Genomic DNA, 6348 nt, shown 5'->3' on the forward strand with positions numbered 1-6348 from the left:
TTAGAATGGAGGTCAAACTGTGGCAACAAAGTTGCTGCTAAAGGATGATAGCCAAAAATCAAATAATTCATTAACAGGAGAGCCAGAGATTAATTTCAGGAGAATATACAAAAGGGCTTAGGGTGCTCAGGAGACTTAATTCCTTGCTCAAGTGCTCTTCTGCGATGGGTGAAGTGAGAATTCCAAAAGAAAGAATTTGCAGAGGCACTCTGAGGTTGAAAAAGTGTTTAAAAAGCCTTTAATTTATCATGGCAAGAACTGGTTAAAAGCACATGGGCCTACGCCTTACGGCCATATTGGCCTTCATCAGGGCCACACTTCTTGCCATGATACATTAAAGGCTTTTTTATACTTTTTCAACCTCAGAGTGCCTCTGCAAATTCTTTCTTTTTACTAATTTCAAGATGTAGGCTATCCAGTTAGCCATCGGCTACGATGGGAGACATTGAAATATTCCAGCTAATGTTAACTTATTGCATGTGTTCATTAAACCTATGCTGCTCATGTTGCCAGCTGACCAAAACACAGCTTAATGATAGCCTAATAAACATATTAGCTTTGCTGTATATGGTCCACTTAAAGACATAGGCTATCCAGGTATCAAGTGAAAGAAAAACACTGGCCTAGAAATAACATGATGGATAAAGAGTGCACATTTCATTGGGGACCAAAAATACAGTTTTTCTCAGTCGTTTTGGTGCATTTCTCAGATCTTGTCATAAGTGCAATTCTCATTGCTTCGAAAAAACAGCAAATGCTTTAATACATCTATGCACTTGAATTTGTTTTTTACAAATTTTCAATCGCTAATGTAATGTTGGTCAAAATGCTACTGTTCCATGCAGAATAGTCCAACCCCATAAAATAAAAAGGCCTTATTTCATCGCACAAATATTTTTTATTTTGTAAGTGTGAAGAAAGGGTATAAAAAGGTTTGGACTTTTTGGACAGAGTGCCTTGAATGCCCTTATCTCAATGTTGTTCAACATCATTGATATGTATCATTAGGTTTGTTTAACCATTTGTCATTAAAACTAAATAACTTTCCCCATGTGACTGATTTTGAAGTGAATAAGAGAATAGACCTAAAGCTTTCAAAGAGATTCATTTCCAGTAGCCAACATGAAATTTGAACATTACATAAACATGCCCCACCTAAAGGAACCAGTGTACAAACACATTTCTCCATTAACAAGAATGGGAGTAGGAACTGTTGTTTCCAGCCTTGCTGTATTGTAGTGACCCCTGTCCTTAATTTCCATGTTAGGTGTCCAGAACAGGAAGGAAATAGTAGTTCCCACCAGGAAAAGTAAACCTACCAAAGGTCAAGCTAAATCTGGAATGCTGCCTAAAACAACAGTGAACAATAGAGAGGCTAGAGTGTAAAGGTGCAGTGGTCACTAATATAGATCTTACCAAGTTTGTGAACAACATTTGAGTGAAAATTTTTCTCATGTGGATTGGTCATCTTAGATTGTTCACTGCACCTCATCAAAAATGGGAGCAAAAACTCTTGTTGAGTATGGATTAGCACGGTGTGTCATCAGATTGGGATGTCGCCATATTGGAGATATTCGCATCTTAAGAAAGCATTAGGCACTGAAGTAAATCCCTATAACGTTGTCAAGGAAAATGGTTAATTATTGCCTTGTTTTAGGTTGTACCAATAGGTCAGACCGAGAAAAACATCTGGAGTAGGTATCGACTTCCAAAAGTTATTAAAAAAAACAGGGAGAAAGGAGAATAATGCCAGAAGTTATCAGAGGAAGAGGAGGCGCTTGTGGTTGGACTTGGTACTGCGTCTCTCTCACCCAACTCATATGGATCTTCGCTGCCAATAAACCGTAATTTCTCGAAATATCGTGCCTTTTCTTGTGGTCCAAGTCCTGCCCTATATGCCTTTGCATCTTGGATGCGTTTTGATGAGCTTTTCTGTTGTTTAGACATGGTTATAATCACTTAAGGTATCCAGCGTGCATGATACTCCATTGCACTTTATTCAGTTCTTTACACCAGGTGCCTCCAACATGCAGCTGGGTTACCACCCAGAATGTGACGTCCGTGCAAACCCTTAATAGCCTCATGTCTGGCATGGTGTGTTTTGTTATACATGTATGTCTTATGTGGCCACAGCTAATCTCCTTCAGTACAACACTCATTAAAATCAACAGGCACAAATTCACTAACTCTATTTTGTCTCAACCCTGTGACCTTGGAAGAAACATTTGCCATGAAGATGTTCTTTATGTAGTCAGCATGGAATCTGTGGACCAATTGACCTATATATTAGACCAGCTGTGAACAAAAGAGAGTCCAGTAAGTAAAGGCAATAAAGAGCATGATTTACATTTGAACTTAATGCCATTGAGAAGAGCATCTGTGTTTAGGACCAAGTGGATGTGTAAACACATCTGAGAAATGTCATGGGAACCCACCTGCTGGCCTCTATTGGGGTAGATCTGAAACAGGCACATACAATAAGGTCAGGTATTAATTAGTTTGAAATGTTTAAGCTATAACCCAAAACTGAGTAAATCATTTGTTTTTATTTGTTTCAAAAAGTCAAACTTTTCTTTTGCAAGTCATAATCATGATTACATTGGCTCTGTCTTTACTTTCTCTGGCAGCTCCCAAAATATCCAGACAAGATATTGTGACGGTGTGCTACCTCTTGCCAAGATAGAATATCATTGAATTGTGTAGACTGACAAATGTTCTAAATATAATTAATTTACCTGTTTCTGTGTAAATCCCGGGCTGGCAGTAGTTAAGGAAGTGTGAAATAATTGCATTTGTGTATTAGCCATGGGAAATGAAATGGTGTGATAAAAACATGGCCTGGCTTCAGCTGCTCTTTAAATGACTGATTTATTTTTACAGTCTGCACAGACTGATAAACTCTCAGCGTTCATTCACTACTGTACTATCTCCCTGTGTTTCCCCTCCACAATGGACTCCTCACATTGTTTTCCGACAGACGAATTAAACATTAATTAAAGAAGGCCTGCAAATAGGAAAAGTTTGAAAGATAAGCTATTATTGGATTGAATCTTTCATAATTAGATTTATGCAAGCCTACCTTCTCTCTGTTACCCATAATTTAATTGTATCAGGCAAACAACAATTCAATTAAAGAAACCGGTTCCATTATTTTAGGCAATTGGTTGAGAACCATATTAAATTCCCTCTAAAAACTTTTCAAGTTGTTTTAAGTGTCAAACAACACCATAACTAATGAAAAAAGAAAATAATTGAGGCACTCCGATATGAAGTTAAATAGGCTTTATTTAACACTGGCTACATGCCTTTGCATTTCAAATGAGACTTCATCAGGGTATGCCAAACAAACACAAATGTGAACATTTCATAGAGGTAAGAGTAGTCACATAACCTAAGCCCCACCCCTCCAGATGTACAAAACAGGGACTCATCTAAAAATACACATCACATAGAAAACTATTTTGAGGACTGCGAAAGAGAGAGAAGGGTCACTCACTACTAGGGTTGCCACCTATGTCTGATAAAAAACCTGGACATATCAATGACCCAACCAACCGCTTTGCTCACAAGTCAAAATGTCCATTAGACATTAGATCCACACGACATAATTGGCCTTTGTGCAGTAAGATTGTGCATAGCCCTAATTTGAACATTGCATAATTTTGAACATCTCAAGTATTCTCATAAGAGGAAACTTATCTTACTTAACTAATCGTAGCTGACCTGATTGCTTAGATACTAGTGCTTGTGCTTGCTTTTGCTCCCTCTTTACTAAAGAAATAAATAGAGGGATGACATTAGCAGACATCCCAACTTGCAAAAAGCCATTTCAGGGAGGTACCCCCCTCCAAAAAAAAAATAATAATAAAAAAATAAAAAAATAAATATTTTAGCCTTCTTAGATACTGAAATAATGATGCATAGCCTATGTTTGTTAATTAATTTTCTCTACTCAGCAGCACACCAAATAAGGAAGGCCTATAGTTAGAAATTGTGATAATAAACTAGACTGCATTTCCAGCGGGAACTGCGAAAGTGTGCTTGCCCTGGTCCGGTCACCAATGTGAGCAGACAGTGACATACGCTATGCTGAACCTGGCTTGATCCAAGCATTCTAACAGTGCCTTTCAGTGTTGGAGCAGTGTTGCATTAACGCAACATCCAATAAGCTAAAACGCATAAATATTGGGGTTGCTATGCTGGTTGCTAGGGCAATCATGCTGGTTGCTATGGTGGTCACTAGGTTAGAAGGCCAGCGCCTCCTGAGAGGCCTGACGGGTCAGTTCTGAGGTTGTTGGCTGCTGGAACCGAAAAATGGACTGCATTTTCTTAAAAGACAATGTGACTGAAGTGCGGGCAAAGTTTGCACAGAAATGTACGATTTTTCCCACCCTCATCGACCTTGTCATAAAACTTGTTTAAATGATCACACGACGCCTCCTTGCTGCTTTGTCGTCTACATCAGCCTTTCTCAAACATCTTTGACCTGAGGCCCAGTCAAGGCATACTTTGGGGTCATAGGGCCCACCTACATGAACCCACCCCCTCCTCCCACCCCCCCATCAAATTGTAATGATATCACAATTATTAATGGGTTTGATCCAGCAAGCCCACTATTGTTCTTCTTTAAGTTTTCTTATTATTATTTATTATTCCTGTTCACCCACTTTTTGTTTTTTACATGACCTTTACACTTGGTGCTGGCAAGGCATTGAACTGGGCTTCATTCGAGGATTCCAACGGTACCTCATTCACGAAAATCGGACATACAGGTCAAAGGTTACATGCACACACCTTCATATACACAGACAGCCCAGCCCAGCCCATTAGACATTGCCAGATGGCTTAGAACTCTGCCAGGTGCAAGCTGAAGCCGTTAGAGCTGTGATGTCATAATCCAAATTCAAATCCTGAACATTCCGCCATTCATTTCAATGGGGGCGAAAAACGCCGAAAAACGGGTATAACGCGAAAAGGACAAGGACCAGCGTCACGAAAGTAACAAGCTCCCTACACCGGTTCGGGCCTGAGTTCGAACCGCGTCGATAGCTCAAACGGTCTAGGAGCAGTAGTTCGTACAAAAAGTGGGTGAAAAAGAAGATATAATAACTAGAATTGCGGTTCCAAGGAACTGCAAGAGTGGGTTTGATCAGGGGCATGGAACTCGGCCTCATCCAAGGATTCCAACGGTACCTCATTTATGAAAATCGGACATACGGGTCAAAAGTTACATGCACACACCTTCATATACACAGACAGCCTAGCCCAGCCCATTAGACATTGCCAGATGGCTTAGAACTCTGCCAGGTGCAAGCTTAAAGGTCCAGTATGTAGGAAATAATGGAAAATAAACTGTAACCATTCCAAAAATTATCACCATATGTTGTCAGAGAGTAAGGAAACACGATGAATTGAAGTAATAGCTTATGTGACAACATTACTCTAACCCGTAAAACCCATGAAAAAAATGAGTTACGGGGCGGAATCTCTTGGAATTTTCGTTTATGTTTTGAACGATTAATTCTAGAATAGCGTATTAATAATGGGCTAGCGCGTCCTCCTATTTGTGTTGCCAAATTAGCAAAGGCCAACTGTCAACAGCTGTCAGTTGTAGTCATGAACGCCTACGAGAGGCAGGCAAATTTCCAAAATTAAAACAATAAACAAATTAAGTGGACATCGGAGGAGCTTCCTGAGATGGTGACGTCTTCGTCAAACGAAGAATATCAATTCTGACGCAGAGCTGGCCATATTTCTCCACGACAGTTAGCCTAGGCTAAACTTCATCTGCATCGCTAACTTCAGCTAAATATGTTACGTTGGTTAGAGAGGTATTTTTTGTTTTCACTGTTTCCGTAATGTGTAGCTGGGTCATGGTTGGAGAAACGTTAAAGCAGCTGCAGGTCAACTAACGTTAGCTAAGTCTTCATTACATCTGGCAACCCAGAAGAGGCTCGCGTCTGGTGGTCTTGAGAACGTTCACCAGTTTTTTGATTTTGGCCTACAGAACGTTCGGTAACAATCCTACAAATCGCATCTTTAAGAAATTAGAGCTGTGATGTCACAATCGAAATTTGAATTCTGAACATTCCGCCATTCATTTCAGTGGGGCTGAAAAACGCAGAAAAACGGGAATAACGCGAAAACGACAAGGGTGAGCGACACGAAAGTAACAAGCTCCCTACACCGGGTTTGGGCCTGAATTTTTGGAGTTGGAACCGCGTCGATAGCTCAAACGTTCTAGGAGCAGTAGTTCGTACAAAAAGTAGGTGAACAGGAATAATAAATGAACTAGAATTGCGGTTCCGAGGAACTGCAAGAGTGGGTTTGATCAGGGGCATGGAACTC

Source organism: Alosa sapidissima, chromosome 1 (assembly GCF_018492685.1).
Source record: "Alosa sapidissima isolate fAloSap1 chromosome 1, fAloSap1.pri, whole genome shotgun sequence".
Classification (NCBI taxonomy): domain Eukaryota; kingdom Metazoa; phylum Chordata; class Actinopteri; order Clupeiformes; family Clupeidae; genus Alosa; species Alosa sapidissima.